Here is a 23164-nt window from a genome sequence, read left to right as displayed (position 1 = left end):
TGGGTCAGAGTCTTTTATTTTCTTTTCAAAATCTTCTTTTTCAAAAATAATTTTTCTATTAAATCTTGTGCCAAACTTTAAGTTTGGTGTTTTCTTTTTTATTTTCCTTTGTTTTTAGAAAATTTTAGTTTGGTTTTCTAAAAATTTTAAGTTTGGTGTTCCTTCTTCATATTCTTGTTGTTCTTGTGAGTCTTCAAGGCGTTCTTGAGTTTTCCCTGTGTCTTGATCTTAAAATTTTTAAGTTTGGTGTTCCTTGGTATTTTTCCTCCAAAATTTTCGAAAACAAGGAGCATTAAATCTAAAAATTTTAGATCTTGTGTTATTTTATTGTTTTTCTCTTTCCTCATTAAATTCAAAAAATATCTTTTCCCTCTATTTTAAAGCAATTTTTCGAAAATCAATTTTAAAATTTAGATTTTTTTATTTATTTTTATTTATTTATTTCAAAATTTAAAACTTTTTAAAAAAATCATATCTTTTTTAAAACTTCCTAACCACTTTCTCTCTCCTCATTTTTTCGAAAATCTTCACCCATTTTTATTTATTTTATTTTAATTTATTTTATTTTTGAAATAAATAAATAATTAAATAAATAAAAACATTTCTTCTCTATTTTACATCATCTCCCTTTCTCCATCATGGATCTAAGTGGAAATGAACAGTCCAGAAAGACTCTGGGGTCATATGCTAACCCCTCTACTGCTTCATATGGGAGTAGTATCTGCATACCCTCCATTGGAGTCAGTAGCTTTGAGTTGAATCCTCAGCTCATTATCATGGTGCAGCAAAGCTGCCAGTATTTTGGTCTTCCACAGGAAGAACCTACAGAGTTTCTGGCACAGTTTTTACAAATTACTGACACAGTACATGATAAGGAAGTAGATCAGGATGTCTACAGATTATTACTATTTCCATTTGCTGTAAAAGACCAAGCCAAGAGGTGGTTAAATAACCAACCTAAGGCTAGCATAAAGACATGGAAACAGCTGACAGAGAAATTCCTGAATCAATACTTTCCTCCAAAACGGATGACACAGCTAAGGCTGGACATCCAAGGCTTTAAACAAGGAGATAATGAATCTCTTTATGATGCCTGGGAGAGATACAGAAAGATGCTAAGAAAATGCCCCTCTGAAATATTTTCAGAGTGGGTTCAGTTAGACATCTTCTATTATGGGCTTGCAGAAAGAGCTCAGATGTCTCTAGATTACCCAGCTGGTGGATCTATCCACATGAGAAAGACAATTGAAGAAGCTCAAGAGCTCATTGACACCGTTGCCAGAAATCAGCATCTGTACCTAAGCAGCAAATCTTCCATGAAAGAAGAGGCTAAAACTGTGACTACTGAACCCAGTCCTGCTGAACAAGCTACTGAATTCAATTAGCAATTGGACTTTCTAACACAGCAGTTAGCCGAATTCAAAGATAGACTACAAGAGACAAGGATGGCTAATATAAATATGGAAGAACAATTGAAGCAAACAAAGCAGCAGCTGTCAAAACAAATAATAGAAGAATGCCAAGCAGTGAAGTGGAAAAACATTAAATACCCCACCTCAAGGCAGCAGGAAGCCAAGAAATGAGCAAACCACCCAAAATCCATCTGAGGACAGTAAGAGTCCAAGGAAAGATAATTTTGGCGTTAAAACGCCCGAAATTGGGTGGAAGGCTGGCGCTGAACGCCTAGACTATGCTCAGGATTGACGTTCAACGCCATAAACAAGCAAGGAACTGGCGTTGAACGCCCAAAAGAAGCACAGTTCTGGCGTTCAGACGCTAGGAACAGATGAGGAGTTGGCGTCTAACGTCACTCTAGCTTCTAACTCTGGTACTCAAATGCCAGTGAGGGATCAGACACACACAAGTGCTGATGACAACCCCTCTAAAAAGGCTTCTTCAACCATTTCTGTAGCAAATAAACCTGCAGCAACCAAGGTTGAGGAATATAAAACCAAGATACCTTACCCTCAAAAACTCTGCCAAGAGGAGCAGGATAAGCAATTTGCTCGCTTTGCAGATTATCTTAGGACTCTTGAAATTAAGATTCCGTTTGCAGAGGCACTTGAGCAAATACCTTCTTATGCCAAGTTCATAAAAGAGATCTTAAGTCATAAGAAGGATTGGAGAGAAACTGAAAGAGTTCTCCTCACTGAAGAATGCAGTGCAGTCATTTTGAAAAGCTTTCCTGAAAAGCTTAAAGATCTCGGAAGCTTTCTGATACCATGCATATTAGAGGGTAATTGCACCAAGACAACCCTATGTGATCTTGGGGCAAGTATCAACCTAATACCTGCATCCACCATCAGAAAGCTTGGTTTAACTGAAGAAGTTAAACCAACCCGGATATGTCTCCAACTTGCTGATGCCTCCATTAAATACCCATTAGGCGTGATTGAGGACATGATTGTCAGGGTTGGGCCATTCGCCTTTCCCACTGACTTTGTTGTGCTGGAAATGGAGGAGCACAAGAGTGCTACTCTTATTCTAGGAAGACCTTCCTAGCAACTGGACGAACTTTCATTGACGTCCAACAGGGGGAAATAACCCTGCGAGTCAATGAGGATGAGTTTAAGTTGAATGCTGTCAATGCCATGCAGCATCCAGACACACCAAAAGACTGCATGAAAGTTGATCTCATTGACTCTCTGGTGGAGGAGATCAACATGGCTGAGAGTCTCGAATCAGAGCTGGAAAACATTTTTAAAGATGTTCCGCCTGACCTAGAGGATTCAGAGGAATTGAAAGAGCCTCTGAAATTTCCTCAGGAAGAGGAAAAACCTCCTAAACCCGAGCTCAAACCATTACCACCATCCCTGAAATATGCATTTCTAGAAGAAGGTGATACTTTTTCAGTGATCATAAGCTCTGCTTTAAATCCACAAGAAGAGGAAGCACTAATTCAAGTGCTAAGGACACACAAGACAGCTCTTGGGTGGTCCATAAGTTACCTTAAGGGCATAAGCCCAGCGAGATGCATGCACAAAATCCTGTTGGAGGATGATGCTAAGCCAGTGGTTCAACCACAGAGGCGGCTAAATCCAACTATGAAGGAAGTGGTGCAGAAAGAGGTCACTAAATTACTGGAGGCGGGGATTATTTATCCTATTTCTGATAGCCCCTGGGTGAGTCCTGTTCAAGTTGTCCCTAAAAAGGGAGGCATGACAGTGGTTCATAATAAAAAAAAAATGAACTGGTTCCTACAAGAATAGTTACAGGGTGGCGCATGTGTATTGATTACAGAAGGCTCAATACAGCCACCAGAAAGGATCATTTTCCTTTACCATTCATAGACCAGATGCTAGAAAGACTAGCAGGTCATAATTATTACTGCTTTTTGGATGGCTATTCAGGCTACAACCAAATTGCAGTAGATCCCCAGGATCAAGAGAAAACAGTATTCACATGTCCATCTGGAGTATTTGCTTACAGAAGGATGCCTTTTGGGTTGTGTAATGCGCCTGCAACCTTTCAGAGATGCATGCTCTCTATTTTCTCTGATATGGTGGAAAAATTTCTGGAAGTCTTCATGGATGACTTCTCAGTATATGGAGACTCATTCAGCTCCTGTCTTGATCACCTGACACTGGTTTTGAAAAGATGCCAAGAGACCAACCTGGTTTTAAATTGGGAAAAATGTCACTTTATGGTGACTGAAGGGATTGTCCTTGGGCATAAAATTTCAAACAAGGGAATAGAGGTGGATCAAGCTAAAATAGAGGTAATTGAAAAGTTACCACCACCTGCCAATGTTAAGGCAATCAGAAGCTTTTTGGGGCATGCAGGATTCTATAGGAGGTTTATAAAGGATTTTTCAAAAATTGCAAAACCTCTAAGCAACCTGCTAGCTGCTGACATGCCATTTGTGTTTGACACAGAGTGCCTGCAAGCGTTTGAAACTCTGAAAGCTAAACTGGTCACAGCACCAGTTATCTCTGCACCAGACTAGACATTACCATTCGAATTAATGTGTGATGCCAGTGATCACGCCATTGGTGCAGTACTGGGGCAGAGGCATGACAAGCTTCTGCATGTCATTTATTATGCTAGCTGTGTTTTGAATGATGCCCAGAAAAATTACACAACCACAGAAAAAGAATTGCTTGCAGTGGTTTATGCCATTGACAAGTTTAGATCATACTTAGTAGGATCAAAAGTGATTGTGTACACAGATCATGCTGCTCTTAAATATCTACTCACAAAGCAGGATTCAAAACCCAGGCTCATAAGATGGGTGTTGCTTCTGCAAGAGTTTGATATAGAAATAAGAGACAGAAAAGGGACAGAGAACCAAGTGGCTGACCATCTGTCCCGGATAGAACCAGTGGAAGGGGCGTCCTCCCCCTCTATTGAGATCTCTGAAACCTTTCCGGATGAGCATTTGTTCGCCATTCAGGAATTACCATGGTTTGCAGACATTGCAAACTAAAAAGCTGCAAGGTTCATTCCCAAGGAGTACAGCAGGCAACAAAAGAAAAAATTAATTACTAATACAAAGTACTACTTGTGGGATGAATCCTATCTCTTTAAGAGATGTGTAGACGGAATAATACGTAGGTGTGTGCCTAGAGAAGAAGCACAGAGGATCCTATGGCATTGCCATGGATCATAATATAGAGGCCATTTTGGAGGAGAGCGAACAGCCACCAAGGTCCTCCAATGTGGTTTCTACTGGCCTACACTCTACAGAGATTCCCGAGAGTTTGTGCGTAACTGTGACAGTTGCCAGAAAGTTGGTAATTTACCTCATAGTTACGCCATGCCTCAACAAGGAATCTTGGAGATTGTGTTGTTTGACGTATGGGGAATTGATTTCATGGGACCTTTCCCACCATCATACTCAAACACTTATATTCTGGTGGTAGTTGACTATGTATCAAAATGGGTAGAGGCCATTGTCACACCCACCAATGATACTAAAACAGTACTGAAATTCCTCCAGAAACATATATTCAGTAGATTTGGTGTCCCTAGGGTACTAATCAGTGATGGGGGCACTCACTTCTGTAACAAACAGCTTTACTCCACCATGGTCCGGTATGGGATTCGCCACAAGGTGGCAACTCCATATCATCCACAGACAAATGGGCAAGCTGAAGTTTCTAACAGAGAACTGAAAAGAATCCTGGAACAGACTGTAAGTACCCGTAGAAAGGATTGGGCACGAAGCTTGGATGATGCTCTGTGGGCTTACAGAACAGCATTCAAGACTCCTATAGGGACCTCTCCGTACCAACTTGTGTATGGTAAAGCTTGTCACCTGCCCGTGGAACTGGAACATAAGGCCTACTGGGCAACCAGATTCCTAAACTTTGATGCCAAATTAGCTGGAGAAAAAAGATTGCTCCAGCTGAATGAGCTAGAGGAATTCAGATTCACTGCTTTTGAAAATGCCAAGCTGTATAAAGAAAAATAAAAAAGGTGGCATGACAGAAAGCTGTCATCTAGAGTCTTTGAACTAGGACAAAAGGTTCTGCTATTTAAATCTAGGCTTAGGCTATTCTCCGGGAAACTGAAATCCCGGTGGAGGGGACCATATGTGAGTACAAGTGTATCACCATATGGTTTTGTGGAGCTTCAAGACATTGATTCTGATAAGAATTTCATTCTTAATGGACAGAGAATCAAGCACTATCTTGAAGGCAATGTTGAGCAAGAGTGCTCAAGGCTGAGGCTAGATTAAAAACTCAGCAAGGTCCATCTAAAGACAATAAAGAAGCGCTTGCTGGGAGGCAACCCAGCCATGGGGCATCACTTCCTCTAAGCATTTTGCCCTATTCTTGATTTTATTTGTTTATATAAAGTTCATTGATACTAAGGTAAAGAAGCAATTGTATAAGTTCACAGGGTTACAGAAGGATCCTGCACACAAAACAGAGAAAAAGAGCTCACTAGCAAGAAAACACCAGTAAAAGTCTGTTTTGGGCGTTCAACGCCCAAAAGAAGCATCCACTGGGCGTTGAACGCCAGTAAGGATAGCCATCTGGGCGTTAAACGCCAGAAAGAATCATCTTCTGGGCGTTGAACGCCAGAAAGAAGCTCCTTCTGGGCGTTTAACGCCAGATTTACAGCGTCCTGAGCGTTCAGAAAAATGCCCAGTGACAAAGGAGTTCCTGGCGTTCAACGCCAAAAAGAAGCAACAGCTGAGCGTTGAACGCCCAGGAGAAGCAGCAGTTGGGCGTTGAACGCCCAAAACATGCAGCGTTTGGGCGTTCAAACGCCAGGATGGTGGGGAGGAGGTAATTTCGTTTTTACTTCATATTTTTCATTTTAATTTTAATTTTCATGTTTCAATTTATGATTTCTTGCATAAACATGTTACAAACCCTGATTTCTAAAATCCCTAATTTCTAAAAACCCTACTTTAAAAATATCAAATGTATCTTAATCCATAAGCACAAATCCTTTTTTCAATCCAATTCAACTCTTTTTTCAAATTTTCAAAACAAATCTATCTCTTTTCATTCTAAAATCTTTTCAACTAATCAATATCTTTTTTTAAATCTCCATATTATCTTTTTCAAAAATTCAAATTTATCTTTTCAAATATCTTTCATATCTCTTCAATTTTAAATTATATCTTTTCTTATCATACTTATTTCTTTTTAAATCATATCTTCTATCTTATCTTTCTCCCTATTTTCGAAAACCCACCCCCTCCCAAAAACACATTCGGCCTCCCTCCTCTCATCCACCATTCAACACTCGCTCTCCTTCTATCCCTCTCCTTTCTTTGTTTTGCTTGAGGACAAGTAAACCTCTAAGTTTGGTGTGTTTATCCGTGATCACTAAACCATACCCACTAAGATCATGGCTCCTAAAGGAAAACAACCCACTCCAAGAGGCAAGAAAGAGAGTGTTCCAAAACCACTTTGGAATCAAGGGAGGTTCTTAACCAAAGAACATTCAGACCATTACTACAAAATAATGGGTCTGAGATCAGTGATCCCGGAAGTCAAGTTCGATCTGAAAGAAGATGAATATCCAGAGATCCAAGAGCAGATTTGAAACAGGAACTGGGAAGTCCTAGCTAATCCTGAAACGAAAGTGGGAAGGAATATGGTTCAGGAATTCTATGCTAATCTGTGGCAAATAGACAGGCAGAGAATATCTGGAACTGCCCTCTATGACTATCGAACTTTGGTCAGAGGAAAGATTGTTCACATCCACCCTGACAAAATCAGGGAGATCTTTAAGCTACCTCAGCTGAAAGATGACCCAGACTCCTTCAATAGGAGAATGATGAGAACAAACAAGGGCCTGGATAAGATTCTAGAGGATATATGCATCCCTGGAGCCAGATGGACCACCAGCAGCAAGGGTGTCCCAAATCAACTCAAGAGAGAAGATCTCAAACCAGTCGTCAGAGGATGGCTGGACTTCATTGGGCGTTCTATATTGCCCACAAGCAACCGTTCTGAAGTTACTGTTAAAAGAGCAGTAATGATCCATTGCATCATGTTGAGAAAAGAAGTAGAAGTCCATCAACTGATCCCATCTGAATTTTACATACTCGCAAACAAGAACTCCAAGGATGCCAGGTTGGCTTATCCAAGCCTAATCTCTATGCTCTGCAAAGATGCTGGAGTAAAGATGGGAATAACAGAGTATATCTCAGTGGAGCAACAATCACTAAAATCACAATGGAAAAACAACAAATGCAGGATGACCACACCAAGAGGAGGGCGCAAGAATTCCTCCCAGAAGTCCCTCAATTTGAATATTGGGAACAGCTTGAAGCATCTGTTACCAAGTTGCAAGAAGCAATGGACCAAATAAAAGAAGAACAGCAAAATCAACATAGCATGCTCTGCAAACTGCTCAGGGAACAAGAAGAGCAAGGGCGTGACTTCAAGGAACTGAAGCATCAGAAGTTATCTCTTGAAGGACCAAGTACCCCACAGAGTAGAGGAACATCCACTTCCCAACCTCAAGGTTGTTGAGTTCTAATCTTAGCCTTAACCCTGTGATAATTGCTCTTATTTGTGCTTTACCTTAGAAGTTACGTATAAGTAGTAGTAATTAGTATCTATATTTTGATTTTATCTCCAATTAAGCTATAATTTATTTTTCTCATCATCATTAAACATGAATAAAATAGAAGATTTTCTTTAGAATAAGGAGGCAATATTTCTCGGGTTTTTAATACAAGAAATTATGATTAATTACATGTGGTGGCAATGCTTTCTGCCTTCTGAATGAATGCTTGAACAGTGCATATGTCTTTGGAATTTGATGTTCTTGAATGTTAAATATGTTGGCTCTTGAAAGAATGATAAACATGAGACATGTTATTGGTAATCTGAAAAATCATAAAAATGATTCTTGAAGAAAGAAAAAGCAGTGAATACAAAGCTTGCAAAAAAAAAAAAAAAGCAAGCAGAAAAAGTCAATAACCCTTAAAACCAAAAGGCAAGGGTAATAAAAATGATCCAAGGCTTTGAGCATCAGTGGATAGGAGGGCCTAAGGGATTCAAATCCTGGTCTAAGCGGCTAAACCAAGCTGTCCCTAACCATGTGCTTGTGGCGTGAAGGTGTCAAGTGAAAACTTGAGACTGAGCGGTTAAAGTCAAGGTCCAAAGCAAAAAGAAGAGTGTGCTTAAGAACCCTGGACACCTCTAATTGGGGGCTTTAACAAAGCTGAGTCACAATCTGAAAATGTTCACCCAATTATGTGTCTGTGGCATTTATGTATCCGGTGGTAATACTGGAAAATAAAGTGCTTAGGGCCACGACCAAGACTCATAAAAGTAGCTGTGTTCAAGAATCAACATACTGAACTAGGAGAATCAATAACACTATCTGAATTCTAAGTTCCTATAGATGCCAATCATTCTGAGCTTCAATGGATAAAGTGAGATGCCAAAACTGTTCGGGAGCAAAAAGCTACTAGCCCCGCTCATTTAATTAGAATCTGAGCTTCACTCAAAAACTCTGAGATATTATTGTTTCTTGACTCATTTGTATTCTATTTTATTTGTCTAGTTGCTTGGGGACAAGCAACAGTTCAAGTTTGGTGTTGTGATGAGCGGATATTTTATACGCTTTTTGGGGTTAATTTCATATAGTTTTTAGTATGTTTTAGTTAGTTTTTAGTTTATTTTCATTAGTTTCTAGGCAAAATTCATATTTCTGGACTTTACTATGAGTTTGTGTATTTTTCTGTAATTTCATGTATTTTCTGACTGAAATTGAGGGAGCTGAGCAAAAAATCTGATTCAGGCTGAAAAAGGACTGCTGATGCTATTGGATCCTGACCTCTCTGCACTCGGAATGGAATTTCTGGAGCTACAGAAGTCCAATTGATGCGCTTTCAATTGCGTTGGAAATTAGACATCCAGGGCTTTCCAGCAATATATAATAGTCCATACTTTGCTCAAGGATAGACGACGTAAACTGGCATTCAACGCCAGTTCCATGTTGCAGTCTGGCGTCCAGCGCCAGAAACACGTTACAAGTTGGAGTTCGACGCCAGAAACAGGTTACAGCCTGGCGTTGAATGCCCAAAATAGCTCAGGCACGTGAGAAGCTTTAGTCTCAGCCCCAGCACACACCAAGTGGGCCCCAAAAGTGGATTTCTGCACTATCTATATAGTTTACTCATTTTCTGTAAACCTAGGTTTCTAGTTTAGTATTTAAACAACTTTTAGAGATATAATTTTCATCTCATGACATTTTTAGATCTGAACTTTGTACTTTTTGACGGCATGAGTCTCTAAACTCCATTGTTGGGGTGAGGAGCTCTGCTGTGTCTCGATGAATTAATGCAAGTATTTCTGTTTTCCATTCAAACATGCGCGTTCCTATCTAAGATATCCATTCACGCTTAATTATGGAGAAGGTGATGATTTGTGACACTCATCACCTTCCTCAATCCATGAACGTGTGTCTGACAATCACCTTCGTTCTACATCAGATTGAATGAGTATCTCTTAGATTCCTTAATCAGAATCTCCGTGGTATAAGCTAGATTGATGGCGGCATTCATGAGAATCCGAAAAGTCTAAACCTTGTCTGTGGTATTCCGAGTAGGATTCTGGGATTGGATGGCTGTGACGAACTTCAAACTCACGAGTGCTGGGCGTAGTGACAGACGCAAAAGGATAGTAAATCCTATTCCAGTACGATTGAGAACCTGCAGATGATTAGCCGTGCGGTGACAACGCACCTGGACCCTTTTCACTGAAAGGAAGGATGGTAGCCATTGACAACGGTGATCCACCAACACACAGCTTGCCATAGAAGGACGTGCGTGCGTGAACAAGAAGACAGAGAAAAGCAGAATTTCAGAAGACAAAGCATCTCCAAAACTCCAACATATTCTCCATTACTGCATACAAGTATAATTTGTGTTCTGCCCTTTTTACTTTTTACAATTCAAACTAAAAATTATTATTGATATTATATCTTGACTAAGAGTTACGAGATAACCATAGCTTGCTTCAAGCCAACAATCTCCGTGGGATCGACCCTTACTCACGTAAGGTATTACTTGGACGACCCAGTACACTTGCTGGTTAGTTGTGCGAAGTTGTAAGAGAGTAATGTGAACATTGACATTACAATTTCGTGCACCAAGTTTTTTGGCGCCGTTGCCGGGGATTGTTTGAGTTTGAACAACTGACGGTGAATCTTGTTGCTTAGATTAGGAAATTTTTGTCTTTTGGGTCAGAGTCTTTTATTTTCTTTTCAAAATCTTCTTTTTCAAAAATAATTTTTCTATTAAATCTTGTGCCAAACTTTAAGTTTGGTGTTTTCTTGTTGATTTTCCTTTGTTTTTCGAAAATTTTAGTTTGGTTTTCTAAAAATTTTAAGTTTGGTGTTCCTTCTTCATGTTCTTGTTGTTCTTGTGAGTCTTCAAGGCGTTCTTGAGTTTTCCCTCTGTCTTGATCTTAAAATTTTTAAGTTTGGTGTTCCTTGGTGTTTTCTCTCCAAAATTTTCGAAAACAATGAGCATTAAATCTAAAAATTTTAGATCTTATGTTATTTTATTGTTTTTCTCTTTCCTCGTTAAATTCAAAAAATATCTTTTCCCTCTATTTTAAAGCAATTTTTCGAAAATCAATTTTAAAATTCAGATTTTTTTTATTTATTTCAAAATTTAAAACTTTTTAAAAAAAAATCATATCTTTTTCAAAACTTCCTAACCACTTTCTCTCTCCTCATTTTTTCGAAAATCTTCACCCATCTTTATTTATTTTATTTTAATTTATTTTATTTTTGAAATAAATAAATAATTAAATAAATAAAAACATTTCTTCTCTATTTTACATCATCTCCCTTTCTCCATCATGGATCTAAGTGGAAATGAATAATCCAGAAGGACTCTGGGGTTATATGCTAAACCCTCTACTGCTTTATATGGGAGTAGTATCTGCATACCCTCCATTAGAGTCAGTAGCTTTGAGTTGAATCTTCAGCTCATTATCATGGTGTAGCAAAGCTGCCAGTATTCTGGTCTTCCACAGGAAGAACCTACAGAGTTTCTGGCACAGTTTTTACAAATTGCTGACACAGTACATGATAAGGAAGTATATCAGGATATCTACAGATTATTACTGTTTCCATTTGCTGTAAAAGACCAAGCCAAGAGGTGGTTAAATAACCAACCTAAGGCTAGCATAAAAACATGGAAACAGCTGACAGAGAAATTCCTGAATCAATACTTTCCTCCAAAACGGATGATACAGCTAAGGCTGGACATCCAAGGCTTTAAACAAGGAGATAATGAATCTCTTTATGATGCCTGGGAGAGATACAGAGAGATGCTAAGAAAATGCCCCTCTGAAATGTTTTCAGAGTGGGTTTAGTTAGACATCTTCTATTATGGGCTTGCAGAAAGAGCTCAGATGTCTCTAGATTACTCAGCTGGTGGATCTATCCACATGAGAAAGACAATTGAAGAAGCTCAAGAGCTCATTGATACTGTTGCCAGAAATCAGCATCTGTACCTAAGCAGCGAATCTTCCATGAAAGAAGAGGCTAAAACAGTGACTACTAAACCCAGTCCTGCTGAACAAGCTACTGAATTCAATCAGCAATTGGACTTTCTAACACAGCAGTTAGCCGAATTCAAAGATAGACTACAAGAGACAAGGATGGCTAATATAAATATGGAAGAACAATTGAAGCAAACAAAGCAGCAGCTATCAAAACAAATAACAGAAGAATGCCAAGCAGTTCAATTAAGAAGTGGAAAAACATTAAATACCCCACCTCAAGGCAGCAGGAAGCCAAGAAATGAGTAAATCACCCAAAATCCATCTGAGGACAGTAAGAGCCCAGGGAAAGATAATTCTGGCGTTAAAACGCCAGAAATTGGGTGGAAGGCTAGCGCTGAACGCCCAGACTATGCTCAGGACTGACGTTCAACGCCAGAAACAAGCAAGGAACTGGCGTTGAACGCCCAAAAGAAGCACAGTTCTGGCGTTCAGACGCCAGGAACAGATGAGGAGTTGGAGACGGTGGTCGTGGTCGTGGTCGTGGTAGTGCCACCAGAAGTGGTCGTGGTCGCCGGTGGGTGGCCGGAGACGGTGGTGAAGTATGGAAGAAGAAGAGGAATAGAAAAAAGGTGATGGAGAAAGAAGAAGGAGAAGGAAAATAAGAAAAGTGGTGAGAAAGAGAGACAGAACAGGGCGCGCTAGCTTTAAAACTAGTTCGCGCGACCGACGCGCGCGCAGTGCGCTGGCGCGTCGGTGAGGGTGGAGCAAGGTGCGCGTACGCGTCCAGGGCACGTACGCGTGAAGTCAGTTGGGTGCTTGGCACAAAGTTGGCACAAAGGAGGCCTAACTGTCTGGTTTTTGTACTAGAGTTGGCATGCAGCACAGGCGCGCAAACGCGCACACTGCGCGGACGCGTGCTTGATCGAGTTGGCAATCGGCACAGACGCGCCAAGTACGCCTACGTGTCAGTCGCGGGCACTAAATAGGCACAAAGAAGGCACAACTCTCTGGTTTTTGTACCAGGGAGTCCAGATTGCACGATCGGCGCGCGCGTGCACAGTGCGCTTGCACGTCAATGGCTATGTATGGAGGGGCGCATGGGTGCCTGGCATGAAATGGGCACAAGGTGGGCACAACTCTCTGGTTTTTGTAGCAGGAGTATAAAACGCACCACCGGCGCGCACGCGCACAGTGCGCTGGCGCGCGGATGCCCTATTTCCCTTTTCTTTCTTTTTTTTTTATACAACATAGAAAGAGCTATGCTAACATATTCTTGGCAGGTGTTTAAGCTAGTAGTCAAAGAGACATTCACAGTTTTATGCACTATTCAAAACAAAGCATTTTTCCTACTTCAACAATTCATCCATACCAAAATGATGAGAATATATGAACATCCTATCTATCTAACAAGGACAATAAAACTAGCATTCCTATGCAATCAACAACATCAAGAAGTCACAAAATTCACAAAAATCTAAAGCTAAAAGCAAGAAAGTATACACAAGGAAGATCTTACCACGGTGAGGTGCCTCCCACCAAGCACTTTTCTTTAACGTCCTTAAGTTAGACGGTCCTTCGCTTAAGCTTTCTCTCCTTTTGGTGCATCCTCAAGTAGGAGCACTTTCACTTCTCTTTGTGACTTGTAGCCATGGTACTTCTTCACTCTGTGTCCATTCACCTTGAAAGTTGTGTCACTTTGAGGGTCAAACAATTCCACCACTCCATAGGGCTTTATCTCTTTCACCTTGAAGGGTCCTTCCCATCTAGAACGGAGCTTGCCAGGCATAAATCTAAGCCTCGAGTTGTAGAGGAGAACCTCATCACCATCTTAAAAACCCTTCCTTCGGATGTGGTGATCATAAAAGGCTTTAGTCTTCTCCTTGTATATCCGAGCATTCTCGTATGCCTCTATCCTCAAGCACTCAAGCTCCTCTAGTTGTAATTTCCTGGCCGCACCCGCCTTGGTGAAATCCATGCTACACTGCTTTACCGCCCAATAGGCTCTATGCTCAATCTGCACCGGAAGGTGGCATGCCTTACCATAGACGATCCGAAAGGGACTCATCCCTAATGGAGTCTTGTAGGCTGTCCTATACGCACATAGTGCATCTCTTAATCGGAGGCTCCAATCCTTCCTTTGTGGATTTACCACTTTCTCCAGAATTCTCTTGATCTCCCGGTTGGATACTTCCACTTGTCCATTGGTCTGTGGGTGATAAGCAGTGGCAACCTTATGCGATACCCCATAGTGCTTGAGCAATGCCTCTACTTTCCTATTACAAAAGTGGGATCCTTGGTCACTCACGATTGCTCGTGGCGACCCATAACGGCATACAATGTTATTCCGAATGAAAGAAATGACGGTATTGGCACCATCAAGGTGGGTAGGTATTGCTTCTACCCACTTTGACACATTGTCAACCACTAACAGAATATACAGATACCCACTTGAGTTGGGAAACGGTCCCATAAAGTCAATGCCCCATACATCAAATATCTCACAAAACAACATAGGTTGTTGAGGCATCTCATCTCTTTGGGACGTGTTTCCCGACTTCTGACACTGATGGCATGACACACAGAATCGGTTAGCATCCTTGAATAAGGTTGGCCACCAGAATCCACAATCTAACACCTTTTTAGCTGTCTTCTGTGGGCCAAAGTGGCCACCACATTCGGATGGATGGCAAGCTTCAAGAATGGGTTGAATTTCAAATTCTGGGACACATCTTTGAATTATTTGGTCCACTCTCCTCTTCCACAAGTGAGGGTCATCCCAAATACAGTATTTGGAATCACTCCTCAACTTGTCCCTTTGGTTTTTAGAAAAGTTGGGAGGGAAGATTTTGCAACCAAGTAGTTTGCCATTGGTGCAACCCAAGGAAAGCTATCTAACACAGCATGCAAACTATCCAATGGGAATGAGTCATTGATCAGAAATGGATCAAATTTTAAATTCTCAAGGCGGCTTAAATGATTCGTAACCAAGTTTTGAGATCCACTCCGATCCCTAATCTTAATGTCGAATTCTTGCAAAAGCAAGATCCAACGTATAAGTCTAGGTTTTGACTCATTCTTTGTCAATAAGTACTTTAAAGCTGCATGATCTGTGTATACCACTATCTTGGATCCTAGCAAATAAGATCTGAATTTATCTAGAGCATGAACAATAGCTAGGAGTTCCTTTTCTGTAGTGGTATAGTTGGATTGTGCTGCATCCAATGTTTTAGAAGAGTAAGCAATGACATAAGGAAGTTTACCATCGCGCTGTGCAAGCGCGGCACCTACAACATGGTTTGACATATCGCACATTATCTCGAATGGTAGCGTCCAGTTGGGTCCTCGCACGATCGGTGATGTGGTCAAAACTCTCCTTAACTCTTCAAATGCATTCACACATGCACTGTCAAACTCAAAGTCCACATCTTTTTGGAGGAGGCGCGACAATGGCAAAGCAATCTTGCTGAAATCCTTAATAAAACGCCTGTAAAAGCCTGCATGTCCCAAAAACGAGCGGACCTCCCTCACAGATGAGGGGTGAGGTAAAGTGGTGATAACATCGACCTTGGCCGGGTCTACAGAAATACCTTCACAAGATACTACATGCCCTAACACTATACCTTGCCTTACCATAAAGTGGCATTTTTCAAAGTTTAAGACAAGATTAGTGTCAACACATCTAGCTAGGACCTTGGCCAAGTTCTCTAAGCAACAATCAAATGAAGTTCTATAAACACTGAAGTCATCCATAAAGACTTCCAGACAATTCTCCATTAGATCGGAAAAGACACTTGTCATGCATCGCTGAAAAGTAGCAGGTGCATTGCATAGTCCGAATGGCATCCTTTTATAGGCAAAGGTGCCAAAAGGACAAGTTAATGTGGTCTTTTCTTGATCTTCAGGGGGCAATATGAATCTGGAAGTAACCAGTGAATTCATCAAGAAAGCAATAATGGGATTTACCCGCCAAACGGTCTAACATCTGATCGATAAAGGGCAAAGGGTAGTGGTCCTTCCGTGTAGCGGCGTTCAATCTTCTATAGTCGATGCACACTTGCCACGCATTTTGTACTCTCTTGGTGACCACTTCACCATCATCCTTTTTAACCGCAGTGATGCCCGATTTCTTGGGAACAACCTGGACCGGGCTCACCCACTCACTGTCAAAAATTGGGTATATGATACCCGCATCAAGTAGTCTAGTGACCTCCTTCTTTACCACATCAAGGATGGTTGGGTTGAGCCTCCTTTGCGGTTGCCTAACCGGCCGAGCTCCCTCTTGGAGAAATATTCGATGCATGCACTTGTGGGGGTCAATCCCCACAATATCGGCTAGGCTCCAACCTATTGCCTTCTTGTACTTTCTTAGAACATCTAGGAGCTTCTCTTCTTCTTCACTAGAAAGCTCACTAGCAATAATGACCGAAAACTTTTGATTGTCCTCTAAGAAAGCATACTTTAGATGAGATGGAAGAGGCTTCAGTTCACTCTTTGCCTCAAGCTGAGGTTCCTTTTCATCAAGCTCACGGAGTTCATTCTCAACAACTTTCTCTTGTTCATCCTCTTGGATATCCGTCTCCTCATCAATGGGGTAGCACAACTTGTTGTGGTCTTCTTTCCGCACTTCCGCTACCACTTCATCAATTACATCACATCAGAGAACGGAATATTCTTCGGGAGGATGCTTCATGGCTTCTTCCAAATTGAACTTGTAGTTTTGTCTCCGACCTCAAAGGAATATATGCCGGTAAAGGCATCTAACTTGAATTTAGAGGTCTTGAGGAAGGGTCTACCAAGTAGAACGGAGGATGAGCTTCTATTTTCTGTTGGGGTAATTTCAAGGATGTAAAAGTCAACTGGAAAGAACAAGTCCTTGATCGCCACAAGTACATCTTCTGCTATTTCCATCACAGTGATCACACTTTTATCGGCCAAGGCAAACTTCGCCGCCGATTTCTTCAAAGGAGCTAAATTCAACCGCACAAAAATGGAGAGCGGCATGATGCTTATGCAAGCCCCTAGATCACACATACAGTCATGAAAAATGCGTCCACCAATACAACAAGACACCAAACAAGGTCCAGGGTCACCATACTTTTTTGGAATAGGTTCCATCAAGGAAGAAATTGAACTACCCAAGGATAATGTCTCCAGCTCTCCTATCCTATCCTTATGAGTACACAAGTCTTTCAGAAAATTTGCATACTTCGGAATTTGTTGGATAACATCAAGAAGTAGTATGGTTACCTCAACTTTCTTGAACACTTGAAGCATGTTTAAATCGAATTTCGGAGACTTCTTCGCTTTCTTCACCAAGGAAGGGAATGGGATAAGAATGGACTCATCCACTATAGCTTTTCTCTTGGGTTCCTTAAGGCTTACTCCTTCTTTCTCATGCCTTTTATCTACCACCTCTTCCTCATGGATATCTTCCATGACCCTAGGAGGTATCTCCTCCAATGTATTCTCTGACCGTAGAGTGATGGCATTGAGGTTGTCCTTGGAGTTTGGATGGGGTTGGGAAGGAAGGTTAGAAGAGCTTGAGGGTTGGTTGGTGTTGTTGGAGGAGGACATGGCCATCTTTGAAATCATGTTAGTGAGATGGGCCAATTGAGCACCCATGGTATCGAATTGAGCCTTGTAGCCCTCATCTCGTTTCTCCATAGCGGTTCTAAGCTCATCAAATTGATTGGTGGAAGATGAAGAGGGTTGGTTGGATTGTTGTCTATGGTGTGGTGCTTGGTATTTGGTGTAGTTACTTTGGTTTTAGTTGTGGTGATTTTGGTTGGCTTGGTGGTTGTTGTTGTTATGGTGGTATTGAGATGAAGATTGGTTGTTGTTGTAGTGAGAAGAAGAGTTGTTTCATCTTTGGTTTTGATTGCTCCCTTGTGCATTATCCCTCCTCCCTTGATTTTGATTACTACCATGTGAGTAGTTGTTTTGGCCTTGAGAGGGTAAGGCGGACGGTTGTTGTAATTCACATTAGCTACGACAAGGGCATGCTCCTCTTGAATTTGATGGCATTGATTGGTGTAATGTGTGGTGCTAGAGCACAAACCACAAATTCTAGGAGGGCCTTCAAGTTGAGCAAATTGGGGGTGGGGCTTGAATGGCTTGGATGGAGTAGTATTCCTTTTGATCTTTTTGTATTTGCGTGAGGATAGTAGTCATATCCCCAAGCGCCTTGGTCAAGCTTGCTTCGGATGGTGATGGTTCTACTACACCCTTGAGAGGATTACTTCTCACCCTTACGTGTTGTGTAGCTTCGACAACATTATTTATCAAGCTCCAAGCTTCTCCTTCTGTCTTGTTTTTTGAAAGGGAACCGCCACAAGAAGCGGTGAACAATCTTCTATCTTCTGCACAAAGACTTCCTCCGGTGAAGTAAGTAATGAGCAAGTGAGTGTTCAACCCATGGTGTGGACAAGATTCCAATAGTCTCTTGAACCGAGTCCAATACTCATACAAACTCTCTTGGTCCTTTTGCATTATACCCGAGATTTTCTTCCGGATGTAGTCGGTCTTCTCCGGTGGGAAGAATTTATCAAGAAACTCTCTTCTCAAGAAATCCCAATTGGTCACAATCTCATCTGGTTGTGAATAAAACCATGTCTTTGCTTGCCCTTTAAGAGAGAAAGGGAAGGCAAAAACCATGATAGCCACCTCATCGGCTCCATGCCTTCGAGCCGTAGAACAAGCAACTTGAAAATCTTTTAGATGTCTGATGGGGTCTTGACCCGGCAACCCATGATACTTAGGAAGTAGATTTATCAAGCTACTCTTCAACTCAAAGTTTGGATCAAGGTTGGGATACCTTGCTTGCAAAGGTTGAAGTATGATATCCGGAGCTCCTTGCTCATGCAAAGTGATCCGTCGTGGCTCCGCAATGTATGGCTCACTTGTAGGATGCAAAGATGTATTAGTAGTGCCAACAGAAGAATAGGAAGTAGTGGACTCCAAGTCACTCTCAGTACCGTCTAGTGATTCGGTATGTTCCTCAAAAGAGGCCGAAGTACTAGCCGTATAATCCAACCGCCGTCTAGCTTGCCGAGTGTGCAACAAAGTTCTTTCAATCTCAGGGTCAAACTCGGCTAAGCTAGAATTCGGTTGAGACCGAGTCATCAAACTTGGGAGTCATAGCACAAATATAAAAGAAATCTAAACTATAGCTAAGTATTGAAAGCAAGTAAACTATCTACAATATTCACATATTCACATAACCAATACCTAGGCATATGTTGCAACCATTCCCCGGCAACGGCGCCAAAAATTTGATAAGCCACGGATACCATCGGTAAGGAAATTCACAAGAAATTTGCATTGCAAGTATAGTCCTCAACCAACAAATAGTCTGCAGATCAAATTTAGAAGGAATTGGTTGTCACAAGTTCAACCCCAAATAGAAATAACTGAAGTATTCAAACCTCGGGTCGTCTCACAAGGAATGGGAAAACATATGCAACAACATTGGTTAGAAATCCGGGGTTGCAAGTCATGAGCAAGAAATTAAACTCAGAATCCTAACAAGCAAGCAATCTTGAAGTGCAAGAAACTAATTCAAATGACTAAAGCAAGATGTGAGCAATTCCAAACTAATAAGATAACATCCAATGTAATTCTACACCAAACTAAACAACTAATTATAACTAAGACAAAGTAATCAAGATTTTTGGGTTTTCAAATAAGAATGATAAAAGTAACTCTTGGCTAAGCATGGAAATTGAGATCGCTATCCTTGCCTCCATATCAAACATTGACAATTATGAGGTATCAACCCACTAAGTCTACTTCTCAAAAGCCTTAAGTATGTATTGTCTACTCCTAGGCTTGAAGTACGTCAAGTAGGTTTAATCACATCAACCCATAAGTCCCAACCTATCTACTAATTAGATTAGTAGTGGGTTAGTGTCAATGGGTATCAAGTTGATCACCAAGGGCTCTCAAATCACCAATTCAATGAGACCCAATGACTCAAGGTCACTCAATTCCCTTAGCTTATGCCAATAGTAAAGAAAACTACTCCATAATTAAAGGGAACATTTCGTCAAACACATGGTAAGCATTAGTAAAAGACATTTCCAAAAAAAAAAACAATTAAATTGAAATTAACAAATACCCACTAATAATTATCAATATAGAATCATTCAAACAACACAATTAACCATGAAAATCATCAATGCAACATTAACAAATCAAGATCTACAAGATTCATTAAATGGGTATAAAATGACAATTGACAAGTAAACATAAAACTAACACAAGATCTAAACAAAATTATACTAAGGAATTCAAATTAAATAATTAAAACTAGTAATTAACAAGATCCAATTCAGAATTCAACAAGGGAAGATCAAATTAAAGCTAGATCTAGAGAGGAACAAGGGTTTCTCTCTCTAGAAGAACAAAGAACCAAAAACTAGCTAAAAATTGTGTCTAAGTGTGAATGAATGATCCCCCCTTTCCCCTAGCATCCTTGGGTCTTTTTTCATGCAGAACCAGCTTGAAATTGGGCCTCTTGAGCCTCAGAAATTGCCAGGCACGATTTTCTTTAATGAGGTCACGTGCAGCTTGTGGCGCGTACGCGCCATGTACGCGTGCGCGCCGATTGACTTTGTGATCCACGCGTGGGCGCCAAGTGCGCGTGCGCGTCGGTGGGCTTTTTCTGATTCGCATGGAAGCGCCAATCCATCCGCGCCGCTTCTAGCTATCCGCATCCACGCGTGCGCGTGAAGTGCGCGTGCGCGCCCATGCTGAAGTTTCCGAAATCCAAATCTTCATGTTCCTTCCTCTTGTGCATGCTTTCTTTCTCTCTTCTAGGCCATTCTTACCCTATAATTTCTGAAATCACTCAACAAATATATCACGGTATCGAATGGCAATAAAAGAGGATTAAAATATGGCAGTTTTAAGGCAAAAGAAGCATGTTTTTCATCATGAAGCAATACTAGGAAGAGAACACAAAACCATGCATTTCTTGTGAATAAGTGCGGAAAATATTGACAAAACCCCCTAAATTCTACACGATATAAACCACAAAATTGTGGTTTATCAGTGGCCCATAAATAAAGACTGGGATAAGTTCTCTACTGGAGATGGTCTAAGAGAAAAGCCAGCTTCCAAATAATACATACAAATGAAACAACATTAAAAGGAGCAAGTGTTACCATAAAAAGTCTATTTTCCCATTTGGATGTGGAATGAACTTCCATATCATCACAAACAGTGACTACCAGAACTGGTCTGCATCGAGATTCAAATATACAACTTTCACCAATTCCATGAAATGGTATAGCACAGAGAAAATTCAAGGTTAAGAGAACTATACCATATTAGATGCCATGATAGATTTCACCAAAGAGAATGACATTAGTGTCAGAGGCCATAACATTTTCTAGGACAATGAAAACATGTAGCTTAAATGGGTCAATTCCTTATCTCCTGATGAGTTAAGGGAAACAGTGGAAAAAAGAATAAATTATGTGATTTCAAGATATGAAAGTGAACTTATTACATGAGATGTGATGAATGAGAATTTCCACTTTAGCTTCTCTGAGGACAATCTTGGTGAAAATGATGCAGCATAGTATTTTTCGAAAACTTACAAGCTTGATTCAAAACCATTATTGTTCAGGAATGAGTATAATATTATTGAATATAGTGGTGACAGAGCGACCATCCCAGCCAATTATATTGCAAAAAAGGCAAAGATTCGGTCATTTCCAGGAAATGAAGGAATCAGCAGCAATAGGGTTGCAAGGCCATTTCACTGCTAGCCAGCCAAATCTTGCTTAAATGAGAGCTACTCTTGATGCTTGATGCTGCTTCACTTCCAATATGGCTCACAGAAGTGAGTGTGGATTCAGATCCAAATCAGGTCTTCCTAAACTCTAGACAATGTTTAAGATATGAAAACATATGCTAATTTGATCAGTGTCATTCTTAAAATTCGATAGAGACGATCTTCTTAGAATTTTAGAATAAAATTGTACTACTTTAATTAACTATAGCTTATGACTTAATGATAAGACACCAAATTATATTCTCATTCTTGATTTTTGCATGGGAAGCAGGCAGAGCACTTGGAAGAAATTCTAAGAGAAGGATACTCTCATCCTTTTGTTGAAGGGATCATCATGTTTATCAGTCTGGCAATAGCTAGTTTCAAGGACATGGCTCTCATGCTGAGGAAAATTTTCATAATACTCCGGCCGATGACATTATGGACGAGCTCATCAATAAGTGGCAAGTTGAAACTCAGAAAGCCACAAAAGACAGCATTGGAGTTGTACATTTTTCACTGGATCAAGGAGATTATGATGTAACTGTGACACATCCTCTTGGCCACTCCTAAAAAACATTGAATTTAAGTGTAAAAAAAAGATTCTACACAACAAACTATCCATGTCAAAATGCATTCATAAAAGCTATAGCAAACATGTACATGTTAAAAGATCCTGATAAAATATTATATAATATTATTTTTGTTGAAATTTGATTTTCAATAGTCATGCAAACGAATGATCAAAGTGGGTTTCTTCACTCTAGTATTATGAAACAAGCACTCAATATATTTGAATATACTTATTAAGTTCAAATTTTAAAGATTAAAACAAAAAAATAATATATTTTCTTAAAGTATAATGCTTTGATCTTATACATCTCTTTCCATATGGAAGAAAGATGATAATTGTAATACTATAAACCATTTCAATAAGATCTTTCAAATTGTACATATTTGATAACTTCTAGGTACGCATTTTGACCTGAATCATTTGTTGTGATGACTCTTTAGTTAAATTAAGATTATGTTTTTTAGAGTTGTGGCAAAGAAGATATACTATATTGATATTATAATCTCAACAAACCACAAATTTTAGATTAAAACTTAATAACACATATTAATTCAACATGAATAATTAACATCTTACAAAGTGCTGTAACTATTAGCATAATCTGAGTACCAGTAATCACTATTAAGGAACTTTTTAGAAATATATTATACAAGATCAAATTAAAAAAAAAGGAGTGGTCTTAGGCTTCTGAAGATTATTTTACAGAAGCCAATAAGTAGAATCAGATTGCATAAGATAATTCCTAAACAGCCACAATAGTATGCCGAAAGATAGATAAGAGAGCCTTAATTTTTAATAGATCCTATGAATTAGATGGTTCAAACTAAAAGTGTATCTTTGTTTTGGTCAAAAGTGCATAATATTTATGTATCA

General features: G+C 40.1%; 1 pseudogene; it reads left to right on the top strand.

Annotated features, from left to right (window-relative positions):
- Positions 1-22360, top strand: part of LOC112757388 (endo-1,4-beta-xylanase 5-like) — a 42392-nt pseudogene extending 20032 nt beyond the window's left edge.
- Positions 22361-23164: the final 804 nt, after the last annotated feature.

The sequence above is a fragment of the Arachis hypogaea genome, chromosome 16 (genome assembly GCF_003086295.3).
Source record: "Arachis hypogaea cultivar Tifrunner chromosome 16, arahy.Tifrunner.gnm2.J5K5, whole genome shotgun sequence".
NCBI lineage: Eukaryota > Viridiplantae > Streptophyta > Magnoliopsida > Fabales > Fabaceae > Arachis > Arachis hypogaea.
This window is presented reverse-complemented; position numbering and strand designations above follow the sequence as displayed.